Source organism: Zootoca vivipara, chromosome 8 (assembly GCF_965207765.1).
Source record: "Zootoca vivipara chromosome 8, rZooViv2.hap1.1, whole genome shotgun sequence".
NCBI classification, from domain to species: domain Eukaryota; kingdom Metazoa; phylum Chordata; class Lepidosauria; order Squamata; family Lacertidae; genus Zootoca; species Zootoca vivipara.
In genome coordinates, this window is record NC_142591.1 from 33,958,967 (window position 1) to 33,981,399 (window position 22,433).

The following is a 22,433-nucleotide window of genomic DNA, read 5'->3' on the forward strand; positions in this document are numbered from 1 at the left end:
CACATTCTCACTTAATCCGTTCATTAATAATCCTCACCATCCTTCCAGTTACACATTCTCACCTAATCCGTTAATAAATGATCTTCGCCATCCTTCCAGTTGCAAAAAGCTCAATATCACTTCACTCTGCCCTGGCAATGAGTTCCTAAACAGACCCGCCCAGTTCTCCATGCCCTGGTTAACTTCAAGGTTGGATTACTACAGCACTCTGTGTGTGGTACAGCCTTTGACTACAACTTTAAAACTGAAGTTAGTTAAGAACTATAACTGGTGCTGAGCAATGAGATAATAATGGGCTTTTCCCACTTACCTTTTATGGCTGCTGTCACCCCCCGACTTTGTGGGTGCCACATGACACCATCACAAATTTCAGGGTGTCCTGGTTTTTACTTTTTGAAATATGGCAAACCTAAATATACTGGGGGGGGAGGATCCTTTTTCAACATTTGTGCAAGACCTGGAATGGATTCTCAATATTTTCATTTGTGTGGCATGTGGCTCAGCATCATCCTGCTTGCTTTCTGGAGGGGGTAATGGTGGATGTGACTTTGGAGATGTCTGTTTCACACCACTTCCCTCTGAAGGGAAGTTTGTGATCTATTCAGTTCAAAGAATGGAGTTATGGCAGTTCATTGGTCTCATCTAGCAGGTTCTTTTTATGTTCTTATGGAGGAACATGAGGGTACATAAGGGGCAGAGCCGTCTTTCCTATTGGGCTTACTGGTGTGTTGCGTCAGGGTGCTGGCCTCTCAGGGGCACCCCAGCAAGTGGGGGAGCTGCACAGCTTTGCCGGTGGCCTCCCCTTTCCCTGCACACCCGCCAGCTGTGCCCTGTCAACCATATGGCTGGCGGGTGTGCAGCTTGCCTCCCAAGCCTCCGGGGCAGGAGAGCGATCCCCGCAGAGGCTTAGGATGGAAGCTGCACCCCACCAACTATATGGCTGGCAGGCGTGCAGCTTCCTTCTCAAGCCTCCACGGGAGGAGAGCGATCCCCGCAGAGGCTTGGGGAAAGGTTGACAACTCTGGGAAGGGCGCCTGAGGGATCTTTGCACCACAGCGCCGGATATGCTTAAGACAGCCCTGATAAGGGATGTGAATACAGCAACAGACCTTTTTTCTCAGATTGGGCACAGCCTACCATTAGTGTGAGACAGAAAACCATACTCACTCTGTAAGAACAGTGACCAAAGGTGCAGACAATCGGCTCCAAATTCACTCGTATGAACATCAATTCAAACACCATCTGCACCACTATAAATAATAAGTGCAGGAAAACTCCCATATCTCTCCTGTGCTAAAACAACTGCCTAAGCCAGGCATCCCCAAACTGCAGCCCTCCAGATGTTTTGGCCTACAACTCCCATGATCCCTAGCTAACAGGACCAGTGGGCAGGGATGATGGGAACTGTAGTCCAAAACATCTGGAGGGCCGAAGTTTGGGGATGCCTGGCCTAAGCTTTCAAGTTCAGCTCTAAGTGCTGGTGCTTACCTCTTTATCCCTAAGACCCCAGTACCTGTTGACCATCTTCCCCAGTCACCTTGAAGGTCTTCTTCACCTGAGGCATTCTTGTAGTGCTCCCACCTTCTGAGGTCCTGTAGGTGGCAACTGGATGGAGAGCCTGTGGAAGACTCCCCAGGGAAGTTTGCCTTGCACCTGCACTGCTTTTTTTTTGTACCCAGTACAAACCTTTTTTATTCTCTTAGGCTTTTTAGATATTTTTAAACCTGAGGACCATATAGGGAAAACATATTCTTCAGTTTAAAAGACTTCACTGTGATGCCAAGAACAATATCCCCTAGATTTGAAGCATCTGTTGTTGAAATGAACCAAAGCACCCCTAACTCCAAATCTCCCTCCTTTCTTAAAGAATCATTATTGGTCCAGCAACTTAACAATGTAAAGTTATTTATATGTATCTAATTGCCTGTCACTGCTCCTTGCTCTAAGCCCACAGCACGGCCACCAATACCACCTTCATGAAGTCTGGGATATCTGGAAGCAACAGAGAGTGGGCTTTTCAAATCAGCATTTTCCTTTCAAAAGAGCCCTTTGCCTGCAAATGCAATCAACATTTATTTTTATTATATGCAGTTGTTACATGACTCTTATTATTAGTTCAGTCCTGACGTCAGCAATAAACAATAATAGGATTGTGAACTATTGCTCTTCCTAATAAAATTATGTTTCTTCTCTATATTATAAATCTAATAGCCGTTACATCGGCACCCGTAAAGATATATCACTGCTTTACCTTTTTAATATAAATAGGGCATTACATGTCTCAACAGTAAATATTCAGATTTATTTTTATACATTAAGCATGACTGTGATTAGATCATGAGTGACTGGTAAGTAAACATGAAAAGTAAAATTAATAGCCAATTTGCCAATCTTCCCCCACCCCTCATTTACCTTATTCCACTTACAACACAGACCCTTTTTTTGGTCTGGAATAATTCTCCCACAATTCCGTAGGCATTTTAGCAGCAAGCCTGGAAGGCAAAGTGTGAGGTCTGCCCAAATAACCAATGTTCATTTCCACCTTGAGTCCAGTAAGATAAGGTAAATTCACACATCCTTCTCTTATAAGCAGACAAATGAGAGCCTCAAACCTAAGGTCTCCTCAGATGAGGAGTAAAAGGAGACTGAACCTCCAGCAGATCTCCACAATGCCAGTGAGCCTAAGGAACCATTGGATCTGGATATCGCTGCCCTAGGGTAGGAGGTGTGGCCAAATTTGGAATCCCGTGACTCATCTCTGGTCACTCATCTATAAAATGATATTCTTGAATTGGAAAAAGGTTCAAAAAAGAACAACTAAAATGATCAAGGGGGTGGAGCAACTCCCCTATGAGGAAAGATTGCAGGATTTGGGGTGTCTTGGTTTAGAGAAAAGGCAAGTAAGTGGTGACATGACAGAAGTTTATAAAGTTATGCATGTCACGGAGAAAGTGGATACAAAAAGTTCTCTCTCTCTCTCATAACACTGGAACGCATGAAGACCCAGTGAAGCCGAATGTTCGTAGATTGTTGAGGGTGGCAACATGAGGATGGGCCTTTCCTGCCGTAGCTCCTGGTTTGTGGGGTGCTCTCCCTAGGGAGGTTTGGCTTGCACCTTATACATCTTTAGGTACCAGGCACCTACCCTTACCAAACTCACAACAGCATCTTCCTAACGTTCTGTATGCATGAGAAACAAATGACACAAACACAGAAGGGTCTCCTTCCTACAGACATAAGAACAGAAGAAGGCCTATCTGGCCCAACATCCTGCTACCCACCGTGGTTGTGACAGCAAGCCAGGAGTTGGATTCCTCTTCATCAGGTCAGACTCTGAAGCTGAAGGGCATGCACAGCCATCCCCAAAAGGGGCTGCTACTAGATGAATCTGTGGGGTGAGTTCCCCTGGCCCACTCCAGTCCAAGGGTGTGATACTGTCGTTCTCTTACTCCAAGAACTCATAGAGGCATAGCTGTCGACCTTTCCCTTTTTAAAGGGAAATTTCCTTATTCCAAATAGGATTCCTCGTGAGAAAAGAGAAACATTGACAGCTATGCATAGAGGAGTTGCTTCAGTCCCCTCATCATTTTGGTCGCCTTTTTCTGCATCTTTTCCAGCTGCACAACATCCATTTTGAGATGAGATGAGGAGAAACATGTACAGTACAGTATTCCAATGTGGTTGTATCATAGATTTTTGTAAGAGGAATTATTATATGGGCAGTTTTATTTCCAGTTGCTTTCCTAATGATATCTAGCATGAAATTCACCTTTTTGACAGCAGCTGCACGTTGTGTCCGTGTTATCACTGATTCCTTTGCTGGTCACCTACTACCAGTTGAGATCCCCGTTAGTGCGCAATGCCCTCTATGCATCAGGTATGAATGGCAAACTCGCGCAAAAGGAATATTATTGGTGGCTGCTCACAAGCTTTGGGCCACTGGAGGGCTACAAAGGCTGAGCATGAATGTCTTTTTGTGGAGGGTATGTAAAAAGGTTTATTTGGCTGGTGGTAGTTTTATTTCAGCAGTCACTGCAGTATTTTAATCTGTATACATCTTCTATATATTTCATGTGCTCAAAATGCAAAACACAGCAACTCTCTCTGAGCTCAGGGTACAAATAGAATACAAAGAAAACTGCTTGATTCTTCTGCAGATTTATTAACATGACATAATTAACATGAGTTAATTAACATGAGATAAGCTTTGCAAACTTATTAGCACTTACAAACAGAGCAGAACTGATGAATACTTCAGTCTAGTTTTTAGCTCTAAAATATGCATTGTCTTAATTATTTTGCTTTTAACATACCTTTAGGAAAGTGACCTAAGTGAACTCAAATATTAGAGTATCTTGTTTCATTTCACTGGTTGACTTTCAGAACACATTCCCACTATTGGTAAAAAGCCTTTTAGATAAAGGGGAAAATAGCCCCCTGGCCAATTCATTGCATTACATTTTCATACACCTAAATCTTCAAGTTGTGAAAAAGGTATCCAGCTATGTGTTTTGTAATACAGTGGAACCTCGGTTTATGAACACCTCAGTTTATGAAGTTTCGGTTTACGAACGCCGCGGACCCATCTGGAACGGATTAATTCACTTTCCATTACTTTCAATGGGAAAGTTCACTTCAGTTTATGAACGCTTCAGTTTATGAACAGACTTCCGGAACCAATTACACCCATGCTTCGGGTTAAGTACGCTTCAGGCTGAGTACTCCACGGACCCGTCTGGAACAGATTAATCCACTTTCCATTACTTTCAATGGGAAAGTTTGCTTCAGTTTATGAACGCTTCAGTTTAAGTACTCCGCGGACTGTCTGGAACAGATTAATCCACTTTCCATTACTTTCAATGGGAAAGTTCGCTTCAGTTTATGAACGCTTCAGTTTATGAACAGACTTCCGGAACCAATTGTGTTCATAAACCGAGGTACCACTGTAGCTGGAAACTGCTCTACTGGTGCACTTTTTCATTGCAACGTACATGAGTCAGATGAGCTGAGATATGAAGACAATTTTTGATGCTGAGCTGATTCCACTTTTTTTCTGAAGCTTTGCATAAACTGGCTTGCTTCTATCACAATGACTTCCAACACCCACACAAGTTTCCACAGGAAAAAGCAAATGTCCAGGGGTGCATTGGTCATGCGAGTATGTACAGGGATCAGTGCAGATTGAAATTCCTGCTCTTTTTCACTGCAAACCAACTAAAATTAATCAGAACACACACAGAAAGCTCTGCAGATTAATCAGGACTTAATTTGCTTTCCGAAAGCACCAGAATGGCAAAGTACCTTGCCAGGAAAGAATTCTCAAGGTCCCCTGCCATGACATTCATTGCTATCCTTACTAGCAGCTTCAACAAACAAACAAACAAACAAACAAACAAACAAACAAACAAACAAATGACCTAAAGAAGAACCTAATTTCAGTTTGAGAGCCAGTGTAAACAATACTTTTGCTCCACATCTCTTCTCTTTAAGTGCAGGCTATTTGGGGGAGACACAATCTGAATCAAACCCTAGCATGGAGGCGGGGGGCTTTAAATCTTCCCTCCCCCTTTCAGGGCTCATGTCAGCAATCTGCTTGTGGGAGCTCCTACTGAGGCGATTGGGACTATTTCTTTTCCTACACAAATTCTCAGTACTGTACAAAGCCCCCATTCTGAACTGGGATCATAGTGGAGGCAAAGGGCAAAAGCCCCCCTACCCACATGCTTGTGTACTGATCCTGATTATTCTCTCTCTCTTCTCTCTCCCCCCCCCCCAGTCCTGCCTTTCTGGCAATCTGAGTTTGAAAAAAGGTACACTTAAGGGCACAGCTACTGAATGCATCTATAGCCTAGCTCAGGCCTCAGCAAACCAAATGCCTGTGATAGGCAGCATTCTTTAATGAATGCATTGGAATGGAAAGGCTCATTTCATTATTATTATTTATTTCCGACACCAATTACTCTTTGTAGTCTGACAGAAGTCATTTAATATTCTCCAACATTTTTACATTAGAATCCAGAAGATGGCTGCGTTCCTGGAGAGTCCTGAGTCCCACGTGAAATTATGAAACCTCAAAATGTGCATTTTGGGGCAAAATGTGTGGGATCGTGACCTCACACAATATCATGTGTTTGTGACCCCATGTGTTTTGCTCCCAAATGCCTGTTTTGAGCCCCCGTGATCGTACATTTTTGGGTGCCGTGCTGAGAGAAGAGCTCCCAAAACTCGGATGCTCCGATTTTATCAGGGCAGTTGATGGGTACGTCATTTCACCTTCACGCCCGAGTTTCACATTTCATTATGAACCCTCACAAATGGCCAAACTGGGGGAATGGTTGGATCATCCGACCCCATGGGAAGCAAACAGGACCTTGCCACGTATGGCATATGGGTGTGGGTGTGTAGTAAAATGTGTGGCAGAATGGGAGGTAAAATGATAGCCTTATATACTGGAAGGAGAGAAAACACATGTTTCACGTCGAGAGAAATGCTTAATCTCCTGCCTCTTAATAAGGCAGGAAGGCACAGCCCCCACTCTTTGCCAACTCTGCAGTTTCTCCCTACAGAGAGACCTCTTCAGAATTCTCCCTTTCCGGACAAATGAGAAAAGGCAGGCACAACTGATCTCAAGCCCCCTCCCCATCTCTGAAGAGAGAGGCCTTGCACTGTGTGCAAGAGACAACCCTCTCCCCCTCAGCTGCTCTCCGTGTAGATCAGAAAACTCTCATAGCCCCCAAGGGGAAGGCCAGAGCTGCCCCTTGGCTCCTAAATGGCTGCTTTCATCAGAAACCTTTTGGGATAAATGTGTCCGGGAGCACCCTGGGGCAATATTAGACATGAACGCTGCTATGATCTATTTAAGCATGTGTGAGATCTGTATAAATAAGCCCCTCAAATCCCCCTCCCCTTTCTCCTCTCTTTCTGTCTATGAACCCTGACTAATGTCTTGAATGAAATCTTTAAATGTTTGATTTCAAAGTAGAGGGTGAAGATTTTCTTCTTCTTCTTCCCTATCCGTAAAAGGGGGGGGGAGAGGAAGAGGTCATGTGGAGAATGTTGATTTTAAAAGGGGGAGAGGCAAACCCATTGCGCCTACTTTCATGGAGTGCGCGCCGGGGTGTGTGTGTGTGGAATCCACAGAATGAGTCTTCAGCCTTGGCACCTGCTCCAGAACCTTCTTGATGAAGCAAAGGTTGTCTTCATTAAGAGCATTAATATTCATGCAGCATGGTAATTTTGACACAGAAAAGGTCTCTGTAACCTTTTCTTGTGTGAGAATTTTTTACTTCTCAAGGAAATTACAGTCCAGCAATGACTTAATTAATGCTGGGTTTCTTCAGCGGGTTTTGAAAAGCTGTCAGTTTAGGCTTGCCGTAGCTGTCAACCGAGGTGAAGTCTCCGGCTAGATAGATTGAAGGGAGGGAGGGAAAATATCCCAGTTCTAACATGGATCCATGTTGGGGCGGGGGGAGAGAAGGGGGGAAGTCACCTACCTCTCCGGCGTTAGCTTTAATTAGCAACCTGCTTGCCTTAATACGAGGTCATTTAATATTGGTCTGTAGTACATACGGTAGTCTGCATTAAATAACCAATTTTTCAGCCACTTTATCATTTCTATTGTTTTATTTCGAGCATCTGTTTCTCCTAATTTGTTTTAGTGGATAACACCCCTTCTATCTTGCTGGGAGAAGCCGTCTGATTTAAATGAGAGATTCACTTAAGGGGGAGAAATAGCAACGAGGGTGGAGCAATATTTTGTCTTAAAACTGTCCATCAAAAGGTAACACAGGATCTAAGAAGAGTGTTGGCAAATGATGTTTATAAATCAAAGCTCACTCTCTTTCCCTCTACACATCTTGACTTTGATCAGAATACAGCATGCTAGTCATTGATTAAGCTATTTAAACGGCAGAAAATTACTAAGAATATTTTTTTAAAGTGCTGTTTTGGGAGATTTGATGGAAACTACTCTAGTGCTACCCCCTGCCCCTTTCCACTTTTGTCTCCACTCTCCAGACAAGTGTGAACGGGTGTCTGCAGTTAACCAGAGCTTTGGAATACATTAGACGCTGCACCATTTCTGACTTATCCCTGCTGCACAAGGTCCGTTTTGCTGCACGGTTGTGGAGCAAAGTGAAACTACAGCCTGCCATTTCAAATACCTTCCAGGCTTTGCTCGGAAGTTGAATGCCTTGGTGCGGCTAGGCATAGCAAAAGTAGGTGCCCGGCAAAGGCAGTTCTGCTAATAATCTCACCACAGGAACCACCCTCGATTTTCTTAAAAAAAATATGACATGACATAAACCAGCTCGTTACAATAGTAAGAGTGAAAACAAAGCAAGGCTTAGAGGAATTCATGATGTTAAGAGCCAATGTGGTCCACAAAGCAGTGCAGGGGGTGGTTTGAGTAACTTAGTTCTTCCTAGTCTTGGACTTGCAGGGTAGCTTTGAACAAGTCAAATCCTTGAGCAAATCCTTTGCTTTCAGCCTATCAAATCGCTTTGTGCCACTGGCATCCTAATTGGTAACCAAGAGCCCATCCACCACCATCACCACACCTGTATTGAATGGCAGAGGAAGGTAATAGTAGGATTATTGTGGGTCTCACAGACTTCGCATTGCCACATTGGACCCAAAGAACTGGCATTCAAGCAGAAACACACCCGCACACATTTTTATATAGTTTCTTGTCTGTGAAATTATTATTATTATTATTATTATTATTATTATTATTATTAAATAAGTTACCCAACCTGACTGTAGGCAACTTAACAATTAAAACTACACACACAATGCTACAAGTACTAATGTTTAATATATACTAATTAAACACTGTGAAAGAAACACCTAAAGCAAGACTCCACTTGGAGCAAAAGTCTAAAAAAACACAAAATCCCTATCAAAAAATAACAATCCCAATGGGCAATATTAAACTACTGGGGGGGGGGGGATATATTAACCCTAGGACACTTAAAACCCGAAGAACAAACAGTGCTTCTCCTATGGGAGAACAGTGAATGGTCTCCCATGATTTTATGTTTAATGACTATAAGACGGAGACTGTAAAGCAGTGTTGGCACAAAGAAAATACTGTTACATACACAATCTGCAATAGCACAGCACAGATCCATGATGTGGCCTTATTGTATATTAGTAATTAGATGCTACTTTTGGGGGCACGCTGAAAAGGGTCATGTAGTCATACAGATTTTAAGCACAAATAATGGTCGCTCCCCTGAATGTATATAATCTGAAGCTGTTATCCTGTCTACCATGGGCTAAGTACATGATGGGAAACCTGTGGTATGATTTTCCATTGTTTTGTTTTGTTTTTTAAGTAATGGCTGCCTTACACTGGGGGTTCCGTTGAAATGAAGTGATAGGGGAGTGAGTTTAAATATGTCCTTGTGTCATCCCCTTCTGAAAATATTTGCCCAATTTGTAAAATGCTTTGAGGTTTTTCTTTTACAATCAAGCGGTGTATACATTTCATGAAATAAATAAACAGCACAAAACATATAGGTACTAGTGTGTTTTGCATAGGTCAAATAGTAGCTGTGAGTCTGTTTTGCAGAGGAAGTGGGGGAAGGTATTACACGGGAAGGTATTACACGGGGAAAGGACAGTGCCACAATCCTGATGTTCTCTCCCTCCTGCTAATGCAACTCACAAAAACAGTGGGACACCTGGTTATGGATCTTCCATTTCTGTCCTTTCTGACCCATCTGAAATCTGAACAGCCTTGGTAGAAAATGCAACGACACTTTGAAATCTCAGAGAAAAACTGAATGTATATCAGAGCATTGTGTGAATTGTTAGTACACATCTGGTAAAAAGTCTATGGGTTTGTATACATACACATAAATGCACACACACGAGTTCTGAAAAATTGATATTTTATTCAAATTTTAAAAGCACATTTTCTCTCTTAGATTAATAAAAGTACAGATCTCACTGGAGTTGTCTATTACTGTACTTTATAACCTCCCAATGGACCACTGTAATGTGGGCGCACTCTTAGGACCCCCTGGAAACTTCACAAGGTGCAGAATGTGGTTGTTTTGTTATTGATGAGTGTCAGCTATAGCTGACCCATTAAACTTATCCTCCACAGGCTTCACTGACTCCTATTTTCCACAAGCACAATAAGATGGCTAACCAGCTTTAAGCCAAGGCAAATGGGTGCTAACTCACACAGAGCTCTGTTGATTGATTCCAGCTGAACCCAGAAGCAGAAGACTTAATTTCACCCTTTCTAACTGTTTCTATGTTCAACAAGCTGCTAGCAAGGCAAATGGTACACTGGCTCTGGTTTTCAAATTTCAATATGCAGTAAAGACATATTGATGGTTTATGCTGATTTCTAGAAGGTGGGCCTTTGCCGCTTTAAATTTCAATTTAGGAAGCGTTTTCACAGTTGATCAGAAATGCGTATTAAAAATAAGTTTAAACACAGGGAGATTTTGTAAATGCAAACCGCATGAAAAATTGCAGCACTACAAATGAACAAATTTTTTTTTTGCAGGAGGGCCATAGTTTCAGTAACAGAGCATCTGTTTTGCATGCAAAACATCTCAGGTTCAAGTCCTGACATCTCAGGTTCAAGGTTCTAGTCCCTGGTAGGACTAGAAATGCCACCCATCTGAAATCCTGGTGAAACACTGCCAGTCAGTGCGGACAGGATAGAGCTAAAAGGACCAATGGTCTGACTTGATGTAAGGCAGCTTCCCATGTTCCTATCCGAAAAGGATATTGTACACCTTCCCTTTTGCACCCTAGCTGAGTGCAAATTCTCAAGACACATGCCAAATTCAATCTCCACACTATCATGCTTTTTTGAACATTCATATAGATCCATGAACCAAAATGATAATTCCCTGGAAATATATAATCAGTGCAGACACAGATTATTTACACTGCCGTGAAGGATTTCCATAGTGCTCCTTATCAGTCTTTCCACTTTCTTGGAAGGAAGTCACATTAATTTTAGTTAAGGCTGACTCACAAGCAACCATGTACCTATGCAAATTCTTCTGAGTTCCATGGGGTTTACTCCCAAGAGTTCTTAGTTTGTCCTCACCTTAGGAATGAAAGTAAAATGCAGATGCTCAAAGGCCATTTTGTTATTATTTTAATGCCACATGCTGTGGAATTTGTTTCCCCCCTCATAATCCTGCACACACATATTGCAATCTGCTTGCTTCAAAGAGTATCTCATAGCGCCACAGACAAACAGTGAGAGCTGTATTTTTAATGTCATTACATAACAAAATAAATATTTTATCTTTCCTGTGCATAATAGAGTAATTAGACAGCACAGCGTATTGGATTAGCACACATCAGTGATGCATATTAATCACAGAATGGAGACAGAGCACTACGAGATGCAACAGAAGCTCGGTGAGTACCCATTTATACACAAACAGAAAAATAATAGTCTTTCTATTTCAGACGGCATGACATTTTATATGTAAATGTTAATTTCGTTTGTCACTTGGGAGGAGCCACTTAGCTTACCATAGACCACATGATCTGCATGTGCATGCCCCACATTTACTGACCAGCATCTCTAGTTAAGAGGATGTGAGTAGTAGCCTGGCTAGCAAAGACATCTGTCTGCTTCCAGATGACAGTGTGAGCGGTCTTGCAAAAGTACTCAGAAATTACAACTGGTTCACAATGCAGCTGCCAGATTATTTGACCAGATAGGTAACAGGAACGTCCATTTGCAAACAGTTGCACTAGCTCCCTATATGGTTTCTAGGCTCAATTCAAGGTGGTGGCATATTGGGATTAAACTTGAAAGCACTGGACCATCTAGGATATCGGCAGATCCACTTATCTATCTATAGTTAACATTCCCCATCAAAGGCTCTGCCTTGGATCCCCTAAACCAGTGGTCCTCAACCTTGGGCCTCCAGATGTTTTTGGCCTACAACTCCCATGATCCCTAGCTAGCTGGACCAGTGGTCAGGGATGATGGGAATTGTAGTCTCAAAACATCTGGAGGCCCAAGGTTGAGGACCACTGCCCTAAACCAGTGTTTCTCAAACTTGGATCCCCAGCTGTTGTTGGACTACAACTCCCATCATCCCTGACCACTGGTCCTGCTAGCTAGGGATGATGGGAGTTGTAGTCCAACAACAGCTGGGGACCCAAGTTTGAGAAGCACTGCAAACACCTGAGACACAGCGGTGGGGGTGTCTATCTGTAACAAGACATTTTCAGCCTTGGCCCCAAGGCTTTGGAATTACTTGCTGGGAAAGTCCACTCTGCCTTCTCTTTGTTGGCTTTACAATACCATATTAAGCTAGTTTTATTTCGTTGAGGAGCCTCTCTGAAGTTCAGCAAGCTCCTGGCTTTCCTATGCTGCTGCAAAGTATTGTGTGAAAATGGTTTCGTTGCTGGTTTAATTTTCCTTTTTATCAAGCAGTTTGTACATTTTATGCATTTTTTTTACTGTTAAGGGATCTATGCCCAAAACACAGAATATAAATGTTTTCAATACATAATCAGAGTAGATGGACTGCTGATTTTATTGAGTAAAGGCAGCTTGTTGTGTGCCTTACGGATGCCGTGACAAACATCATTGACTTTTACAATATATAGAACAAGTGGGACCAGCCACAAAAGTTTCTGTGCTTTCTCTACACTGTAAGAAGAGTTCTGCTTTCCAGCACTCTATTCAGCCTGGATCAGGAACCTTGGACTTCTGTTCAGTCCCTTTGGCGGTAGCAGAGAGCTTCAGCCTTGGGAATGAAATAAAGGAATACATTTAGGTAGCTGTGCCTAAAGTGGGTTTGCAGGCAATATGGACCACCCTAATTCCTCCCTCCACATTTATTATAACCTTTCTTCCACTGCCCTTCATTTTCCATCCCTCCACCAGATGACACACACATATTCCATATCTTAAACTGTTCTTAACCATAGACCTGAGGGGTAGACACTTGCCCTCTTCAAGAGAGTTTACAAAGAAGATGTCAGGGCTCCAGTTGGGAAGAATAATGAGGGAGTGTTCACGATTGGTTTCCTGGTTGTAAGGCGGCTTCTAAGTACATCCAGCCAAATAACTCTAGGAGCCCTCTTCAGACTTTTCCACTCAGTATGGGAAGGTTGGAGATGGAGGGGATGTGCACAGCATGGATGGCTCCAGCCTTAACTGCTGATTCCTTTATACCTGCTTCTCTACCACCGCCCAGAAAAAGATGGTGGCCTCATAGGACTTCAGACCATACTCTGAGAACCAAGTTCTGAATAAATAAAAATTGACAGGAATGGTGGATAGTTCCACTCTTCTTCCTTCTCTCCCCTTTTCAAGTTACATAGAAATGAATTAATTTACAGACAGTATGACTTAAAAAACACACTTGTGAAACTATAAGAGAATGTGAATTCTATAGGGTGCGGGGAATGAATAGGAAGGTTATCTGGATTAAGTTGAGTATTGGGGGCATTGAGGACAAACAAACAAACAAACAAACTATAGCCTTGTGTAACATTTCAGGCACAAGGCACAAGGGAACCCAGGTAAATGGCAAAGACAGAAAACATCTGAAAAATGTTTCAGTTCCAAAATGCCTCCATCCTTTCAGCGTTCACAAGGCTATAGTGCAATGCCTTATTTATAGCATGTTTTCCAATGACTGATTTTCTCCTCACTATTTTAACACTCAGCTGTTGTTCCTCATTTCTCTCTTCATTTCTTTGCCTCTGTGATCTCTGATTCTGCCCACCCCCCTCTCCGATTGCTGGTTTAGATGCTCAAATGAGACATCCAACCTTTTAAAGAAATCATTCATTTTGTTTAAAAGGTTGAATATGTCATGATAAGTTTGATGGGGCTGATATTAAAAACTAAATGTTCATTTTGATTTTGTTGGGGGCCTAGTATCTTTAAAAAAAAACCCACTTAGGCCAGGTCTGTAAAGAGAGGACAGGTGTAGAATGGCAATGGATTCAGTTGGACAGTACATGTAGCCTGTATGTAAACAGTGCCTGGCTCATTTCTGCATACATTATATGAGTGCTTTGAATGGGTTCAGGTCCCAGATAGTACTTGTGCCTGAAAAGTTACACAATGAACTGTTCAGGAATATCAACATTACAGATGGCCACCTATCCCATATTCTTTCCTGACTGTTTTTAAGAGCCTATTGAAATAAAGATATCATATAGTACCACTCTTCCTGGTGTCAGCCCACAAAGTCTTCTCCCTGACATGCTAACATTTAGCCTTCCAGCTACGCTCTTGAAGTTCATTTTGCAGGTACCACAGTTAGGTCAGCTCTTTTGATTTGCTCTTCACCTCAGCACACCTCCATCTCCCATTCCTTCTGTCTCCAGCACGCAGAACTGTTGTTCTGAAACAGGTTCAGGTTTAAATTTCTGCAGAGGCACATTAGCCTCCCTTTGCTGGTATCATACAGGTATCTGCAGCTTTATACACATGCTTTAGGTAATCTATCCAAAGAGAGGTTCAGGGAGGACAGGGAGGTCTGTTAAAGACACCCATGCTACTGAGGGACAACAAGAAGTAGACAGTTTAGGAACAACCAGACAGATTTCTCATCCCCATGGCATCGTAAATAAGCTGCTGGTTCCACCTGCAGCTGCTGCAATGACAACATAGTCTACACTTCAGTACACTTTAAAGCTGATCAATTAATTCTAAAGCACTTTTAATGAGATCACAGAATCTGTGGGATCATGCTTTAATGACACTAAAAGCTCTGTAAGAGGAGCAAAGAGCTTTCAAGGCATCATCCAGATATATCCCATTCCAGATGGGAAGTAAAGGGGGGGGAGAGAGAAATAAGGTAAATAACGAGGTCAGGATTATGTACTATGTAACTATATGCTACAGTGTGGTGGTGGGAGATTATGGTATCCTGTTCACCATCCCCAAAGTATTAATTTCCTAAATCCTTTACAAACTGGAATCTGGTCCTGAGATCATGGAAAAGCCATAGGTGCCCACTGGGACCTGTAAGGCAGAAGGAAGAGATGCCAACAGTAGGTTGAGCCAGAGGCAATGATAGACATCGAATTCTGTTTTTGTCCCCTCCGCCTTCCTGCTAAATTGCTAGAACAACCCTGAGACTAATGAGGAGGAATTTGACAGGCAATGCCACTCTCTGGACCAGGGGTCTCCAAACTTACCGGGCTTTGGGCCGGTGCCTGCAGCGCCGATCGTGCGGCGGGCCAGAGGGCAGGGGAGCATGTGGGAGCGTGTGCCCATACGCATGAACACACGTTATTTCCGGTGCACTTCCGGGTCACAGGAACACCAGAAATAGCTTGTGCGCATGCACACAGGCCTCCTCCGACCTGGAAGTGCACCGGAAATGATGCTTATGCATGCTCGCAAGCTATTTCCGGTGCTCCTGCGACCCGGAAGTGGACAGCTGCGCCGCGCTGGTAAGAGTGGCAGCATCGGGCAGCGGGGGGGGGGGTGCCGCAGGCCAGATAAATGAGCCCTTCAGGCTGTATCCAGCCCGCGGGCTGTAGTCTGGGGATGCCTGCTCTCAGTAAGTACATAGGCAGGCAGTTGGGGGCTGGCTGACATTGATGGGGCAGTGCCCCATTTGTCCTGATGGACCAGCCTCAAATGGATCTAGCTTCATGAAGAACTGAAGGTCTCTTATTTCAGACGTAGAGGAGTTTCCTTCCTTTTAAACGAAAAAACAACAAGTTAGGCTCAATCTGGCATAGCTGCCAAGTTATCCCCCTTTTTAAGGGATTTTCCCTTATGCTGAATAGGCTTCCTCGCGAGAAAAGGGAAAACTTGGCAGCTATGTAAATCTGGAAATAAAAATACTACAATACCATAGACAATAACTAAGTATGGGGTGTGTAGAAATTCCGTTGGCGTGAAGGATGAGGTTTTAATAAAATCCTCTCTTTAAAAATGGCCTTTTTTATTTGGCTTCTTTGAAAATTTAATTATACCAGTCATTGCTTTCACCTTGAGGGACACCAGTTGAAATGACCATCTGATGACAGCTTGGCGGCCTCTATGATAAGGAAATGAACCATAAGCTTCTCCTTTGATCCTAGAGGAAAAGTGTCCACATCGCTAAACAACCCTCATAATTAACACCTTTCTCTGACACCTCATCAGAAACCAACAATCACTGAACCACTCAGAGAACATTGCTTGGAATGGTTAATCAGCCAAGCCTAATCAGAGAAGATGAGTTCCAGAATCTTTATTTTATCCCCCCCAATTTATTTTTTAAAAAACCATATTTTTGCCACACACCTTCCTTGCTTTTGCATCTATTTATTGTTATAAACGCTGGCTTCTGCTCCTATTTCCCACTGTTGCTCAACTGGCTTTGACTACACTGCAGAAGTGAAAACAGTGAAGAAGACAAAGAAGAAGCAGAGCAGTCAAAGGACAACAGAAAGACAGGAAGTGAAAAGGTGGCATTTGAAAATTAACTGCGCGTCCTTTACAATAGCACTTTAGCCACAAGCCACTGTCCTGACTTTAGAGGCGCACGTGCTTAGATGAATGGAATTGCAGCAGCAACCTCGTATTAAGCAGTGAAGCACAGGGAAGTGAAATGGCAGGGCGAGTAATCACAGTGAAGAAAGAGAGAGAAGCTGTGGAAACTTCTCGGCATTTAATGTTATTGCCTAGCAGGCTTTGCCCTAAAGCTGCTACAGTAAACACACTTCCCTTACTTGACACAGAGGACAGACACTAAGCTTTTGGGCCCCAGCGAGAACACCGGGAATTCTGAGAAAGTGCCATAGGTGCTGGTCGCAAACTGGGACCTATAGAATGTAATACAAAATGGCTGGGGGCGGGGGAAGAGAGTCATAATACAAAATGGTTGTTGTGAGGGTGTGATGCAACACAAAATAGCTGCCACGTCTAAAAGAGCAGCAAAAAGAGAGAGAGAGGCACACAGCATGGTGTGGGTATGCCATTGGAGGGGTGTTGAGGGGATATTTCCCCGAGAACTTCCACAGGTGTCATAGCAAAAAATAAAAATAAAAATCCTTCCAGTAGCACCTTAGAGACCAAGCTCATACTTATGACAAACTTAGTTGGTCTCTAAGGTGCTACTGGAAGGAATTTTTTTATTTTTTGTTTCGACTACATCAGACCAACACGGCTACCTACCTGTAACAGGTGTCATAGCAGGTACTGGCAGGTGCACTGGTGCCCATGGACACTGGGTTGGCGACCCCCTTTGTAAAACAATAGCTCATGTGCTGGGCTCCCTCACCTCCCTTTCGCATACATCACACACCTTTGCCTGCAGTGAGCACTGACTTTCCCCATACAGCTCAAATCAGGCTAATCTTCCTTCCTCTTAACCCACTTATGCCAGAGGTGGAATCTACTGCCTCAAACCTTAAACAAGCAATCCTTGGGCATTGCAATGTTTGCTGCAGGTTCCAGGAACTGAAAATATTGGGGGCGGGGGGCGGAAACCTTTTCTAATGAGCTCTGAGGTAATCGGCTCTCTTAATCTGCACAAAGGAGCCACTAGGGGGAGCAAACTGGATCAGGATTTGTAGTGCTGAGAGAGGAAGGGGCTTAACAGCTTGGCCCCAAACAGCTGAGAGACTGATTCCTTCCCTATCATCACTCTCAGGTGTTAAGATCTGCTGAAGTGAATCCACTACCCTTAGAAGTCTGAGGTGGCAACGGCTTGGGAGATGTAACCTGCCCTAAGAGATTATGGTGAGGGGTGAGTACAAAATTAAGATTACAGTGTTGTTGTTGTTGTTGCCATTTCTTAGCTGTTTTCCTTCTGCATCATATTCTGGATGTAAATCTTACAGTCGCAAACAAATGAAACTGCTATTTACCCCGGCAGGGAAAATGTTACAGGCCTTGCTTGGAAGGTGCCCCCAGGGTAGTTTGTTTTCTCATACACACACACACACACACACACACACACACACACAGAGAGAGAGAGAGAGAGAGAGAGAGAGAGAGAGAGAGAGAGAGAGAGAGAGAGAGAGAGTTATATACAGTATATGAAATGTTGGACGTTTGTGGTGCTTACTGCATTGTTAGATTTTTTTGGTTTTCATTCTCTTCCAACCCCCGTTTGAAATTTCTTTCACAGGAATTGCTTATACAGGCACAGTGCTAATGAATCCTAGTGCAACTTCCAGGAAAATATTTTGAGGGTTGCTGTGGCAACAATCCTAAATATGCTTACTAAGGGGCAGGGCCCCATTAAACCTAGTGGGGCTGCCCTCCAAGTAGAAACAGCTAGGACTGCAGTACGAGCGATATATGCATGCATATCAGCTCATAAATTCTTCTCTACATGTAAGAATTGTCATTGTGCACAAACCTATCTCTGCCTTGCTCTTTCATATGCTGTTCCTCTCCACCCCCACCCAAACTAAAGAGTTCAGCCTGAGATACAATATTGGGGAATTGATGACACCTGGCAACTTGCTAGCTTGGCCAGGTTTGCCAAGTCTGACAAGCTGGAGTTTGTTAGCATTTAACCTTGCTTAACCTTTGACCTTTAGTTACTTTCTGCTGCCCCCAAAATGACTAATAAAAGACCCAGGGCCGCATCTCTAATCTTAGGGGCATTACAAGCTCTTTGGTTTCCCATTTACACATATGGCAGAGCTTCAAAGTGTCAGATGCAATAGTCCATTGACATCTCAAGAAAGATTTAATGAAATTCATTTTTTGGCTTTTTGAATATGCTACATTTCAAGACAGGTCTTTAGTATTTATGCTATTATTTGGTTAAAAAGCACCAGTAGTAATTTTCTACCTTGTGCCATTAAGCATGTGGTTTTCTTTAGTCTAAAGATCTCACTTGGCCTCCCTGTTCATATATCTACCATGGTGTATTTAGAAACCATGCACATATATCAAAATATACTTTTTGTCCTGTTATGGCTGGATTTAAAATGTATTGAGTATAACACTTTCTTTTCTTTTCCTTTCCCTTTTTTCTGTTGAAAAGACACATTTTAAAACAGTTAATGTAGTGTTTGACCTTCCATTAAAAAAAATAAAAGATACCATTAAACCAGGTCCAGAAACACTAGCAAGTGAGTAAATGTTTAAACCACAAATCTCCCTGAACTCCTGTGGGAAGGAGGGTTCTACCAGTGCCAAAATGGCAAGATCATATATCAGAAATGAGTAATAATGTGCAAAAATACGTTGCAGTAAAAAACACAAACTAAAAAGGAAAAAAAGAGGGGAAAGATTTGGGAGAGGGAAATCATAACAGGGATTTCTGAGAGTATAAAGATGAACCAGTGGGCCAGGGCAGGATTTATTTAAGAATAACAATACTAATAATAGTAATTCCAACAATAAAGCATGCACAATAGCCCTGCACATCGAGAACGTGCCAGTACCACCTTTTCATTATTTCCTTATGTTGGTTTGAGGAATAGATCTACAGTATATGGGGAGTGATGCTGGGAAAAGAATGCTGAAATTAGCTATGCAAATGAGCCTTTGCTGAAAGTGCACGTATAAAGCCAGACTGTATATTCCACACAGCAGACAGTTAAAAATTTGAACATAAGGTAGCATTTCCTTGATCATATCCCATAAAAAGAGCAATTTGCTAAACCCTTGTAGCACAGTATGGAAGGTGGTGTATTTTACTGATAATGTAAGAGATGACAGATAGTTCTATACTAGGAGGTTTCAATGGCGTCGAGTTGTGTAGTGCAATAAATTGTCAGGAGCAGAGACAGAGGAGAGTGCAGGCGCTGCTCCACCTCCAGTAGCCAAATAATTCAGCCCCGGCTCAGTAATTATGCTGTGTGAAAATATGGGATTAATTAGACCGGTACACTAACACACTGTAGTCTCATTAAAGGCTGAACAGCATTTTCATAGATGCTGCCACTTGAGCAGGGCTGCCGCTAATGTGAAAAGACAAAGTCGCCTCTTTTCACACTCCTTGCTTATTACCTTACTTAAGGCCACTTAAGCAAACTTCCGAAGGCAGCCTTGCAGAAAACCCTATGTCAGGGTTATTTCATTATTTTATGTCTGTAGAGTGCGCAGGGAAGGGAAATTTAAAATAAATGGGGATCGGGTGTAGGGCACACCAAAGGGAAATGTTACCGGCTTCAAAACAAATGCTTTCTTTAAACACACACACACACAGAGAGAGAGAGAGCAAGGGCATACCCACCACGGGGCAAGTTAGGGCAGCTGCCCTACTCTAGAAGCAGGGCTGGTGGGCAGAGGCGGAGCACAGCCCGGCGGAGCGCGAGTTCGCCATTCCCGCCGCGCCGTGCCGCACCCTCCCTCCAGCTCCCCGGCGCGACCTCAGGCGAGGGAAAGTGCGGCGGGGAACCAGGGAGCGCGGCACGGTGGGCGGGAACGCCGAACTCGCGCTCCGCTGGGCTGGGCTCCGCCTCCGCCCACCAGCCCTGCTTCTAGGGAGGGGCACAGCCCGGCGGAGCGCGAGTTCGCCGTTCCCGCCCGCCGCGCTGCGCCCTCCCTCCAGCTCCCCGTCGCGCCCTCTGGCAAGGCCAAGCGCGGCGCGGAACCAGAGAGCGCGGCGCGGCGGGCGGGAACGCTGAACTCGCGCTCCGCTGGGCTGGGCTCCGCCTCCGCCCACCAGCCCTGCTTCTAGGGAGGGGCACAGCCCGGCGGAGCGCGAGTTCGCCGTTCCCGCCCACTTTGTGGCCCCTCCCCTTCCGTGCCTTGGCCCCTCCCCTTGCCCCCCCTAGTTTTGATCCTGGGTACGCCCATGAGAGAGAGAGAGAGGAACCCCACCCAGCAACAACCCAACATATTTTGCTAGTGTGGACAGGGCTGCAAATATCAAATATCAAAAGTTGTTCCTCAAGTGCTTGATCTTAATTTGCAACTTCCTGATGTCACATGTGAATTAATGCATATTGAAGAAGGCCTGTGCCTTTGGCAACCAAGAAAGAGTGAGAAAAAAAGGTATAACTGTGTACATTATGTGCCTTTTTCTGGTTCAAGAGCGTATCACACCCTCTAAAGGTGGGGTGCAACGTTAGAAGGCAACCCAAACCCACATTTGCTTTGTAGCGCGAGTACTGTACAGAATGGGGTACACATCCAGGTACGTTTGCCCTTCAAAATTTCCTCTTTCCAAGCCTGTTGTTTCCCTGGTGAGGCTCAGTGGCTGGAAGTAAGCCTGGCTAAGAGGGATGTGAGGGGTGAAGGGGGATGAATGACAAAGAGGAGGGTTAAGCATGACACCCCCTCCTCCCAGCTTACTTTGCAAACGCAAGTTCGAGGAGCCATGTTTGCTCAGCTAATGTTTAGCTGCTCCCCAAAGGCCCAATTCACAAAACTTAGCTGGTGACATGATAGCCACTTAAAAATGCAATTACATAGAAGGTACTCTGCATTGGCAAACAGTTCATTTTAATAGCTTCCTGTGTAGTTCTGGCAATTTTCACCATGCCAGGACAATCCGCAAGAGAGTGAGGTGTTGAAATCATCGAAACAACGTGGGAAGCTGGTTCACATGAAGAGCTTGCCATATGGAGCTGTATCCAGACAACTACATTTCCCCAAAAAAACAGGTTACACAACTAATGGAAACACAGGGGATTGGCTCCAACCCTGTGCAAATGGGATTCTGCTTATGCAATGGGACTTCCCCTTCCACTCCTTCCCTCTACAGCCCCCCTCCACTCCCCAAACCTGCTCCAGAGCAGATTTTGAGGGGCTGTCTCTAGAATGTAAAGATTCCTGGTGAATTTTCTCATAGCACAGGAATTCTTGCACATCTTATTTATCAAACTAGCTGGCCCTGCCACACATTGCTGTGGCTCAGTCTGTTAAATGGAGGCTCAGAGTCCCCCTTCAGACTCCCCTCACCTTCAGAGTCCCCCTGTTTTATGCCTGTTCTGTTTACACAGGTGTATCCCTTTGATTCACTCCCACCCTGTGCCGATCCATGATGTATCCCGCCCCCTCCTCCCTGTGATTTCCCCCCACCCTGTCATGACCCATGACGTATCACACCCTCTTCTCCCCCCACCCCGGCTCATCCCTGTGACTGGTCCCACCATGTCCTGACCTATCCCGTCCCCTCCTCCCCCAAACCCCCACCCAGGCGAGTCAGTACAGTACCTCCATTCGGCCTAGTCTGTAAAGGCTTCGGCCTAGTATGTAAACAGGAGCCGAGGTGCTGTTGAGAGGGAAGGTTTTATAGGTGCAGTACCAGTGTAGCCGCCGCTAGAGGGCGCTGGTTTGCAACCTGGTTCTTTTCCCAGCATGCACTTTTGGCTGAGTGTTGCATTCTGGAACAGGGTTTTTGGGGGGTTTCACCTGGCGGAGGTGTGACATCTGTGATGTTGTGTCAAAATTTCACCTCAATCGGTCAAGTGGTTTTGGTGAAAAGTGGAAACACACCCACATGTCCTTTTTACATTTATATATATATATAGATTGGTAAATAGGGGCCAGTTAACAT

General features: G+C 44.1%; 1 long non-coding RNA gene across 2 annotated transcripts in view; it reads left to right on the forward strand.

Annotated features, from left to right (window-relative positions):
* The window catches only part of LOC118090244 (uncharacterized), a 142,489-nt gene that overhangs the window by 29,976 nt on the left and 90,080 nt on the right, over positions 1-22,433 (forward strand). For both annotated transcript variants that reach the window (XR_015951661.1, XR_015951662.1), the window contains 2 exons: positions 11,303-11,400; positions 17,616-17,711. This is a non-coding gene — a long non-coding RNA (uncharacterized LOC118090244). The remainder of the gene's footprint in view (positions 1-11,302; positions 11,401-17,615; positions 17,712-22,433) is intronic.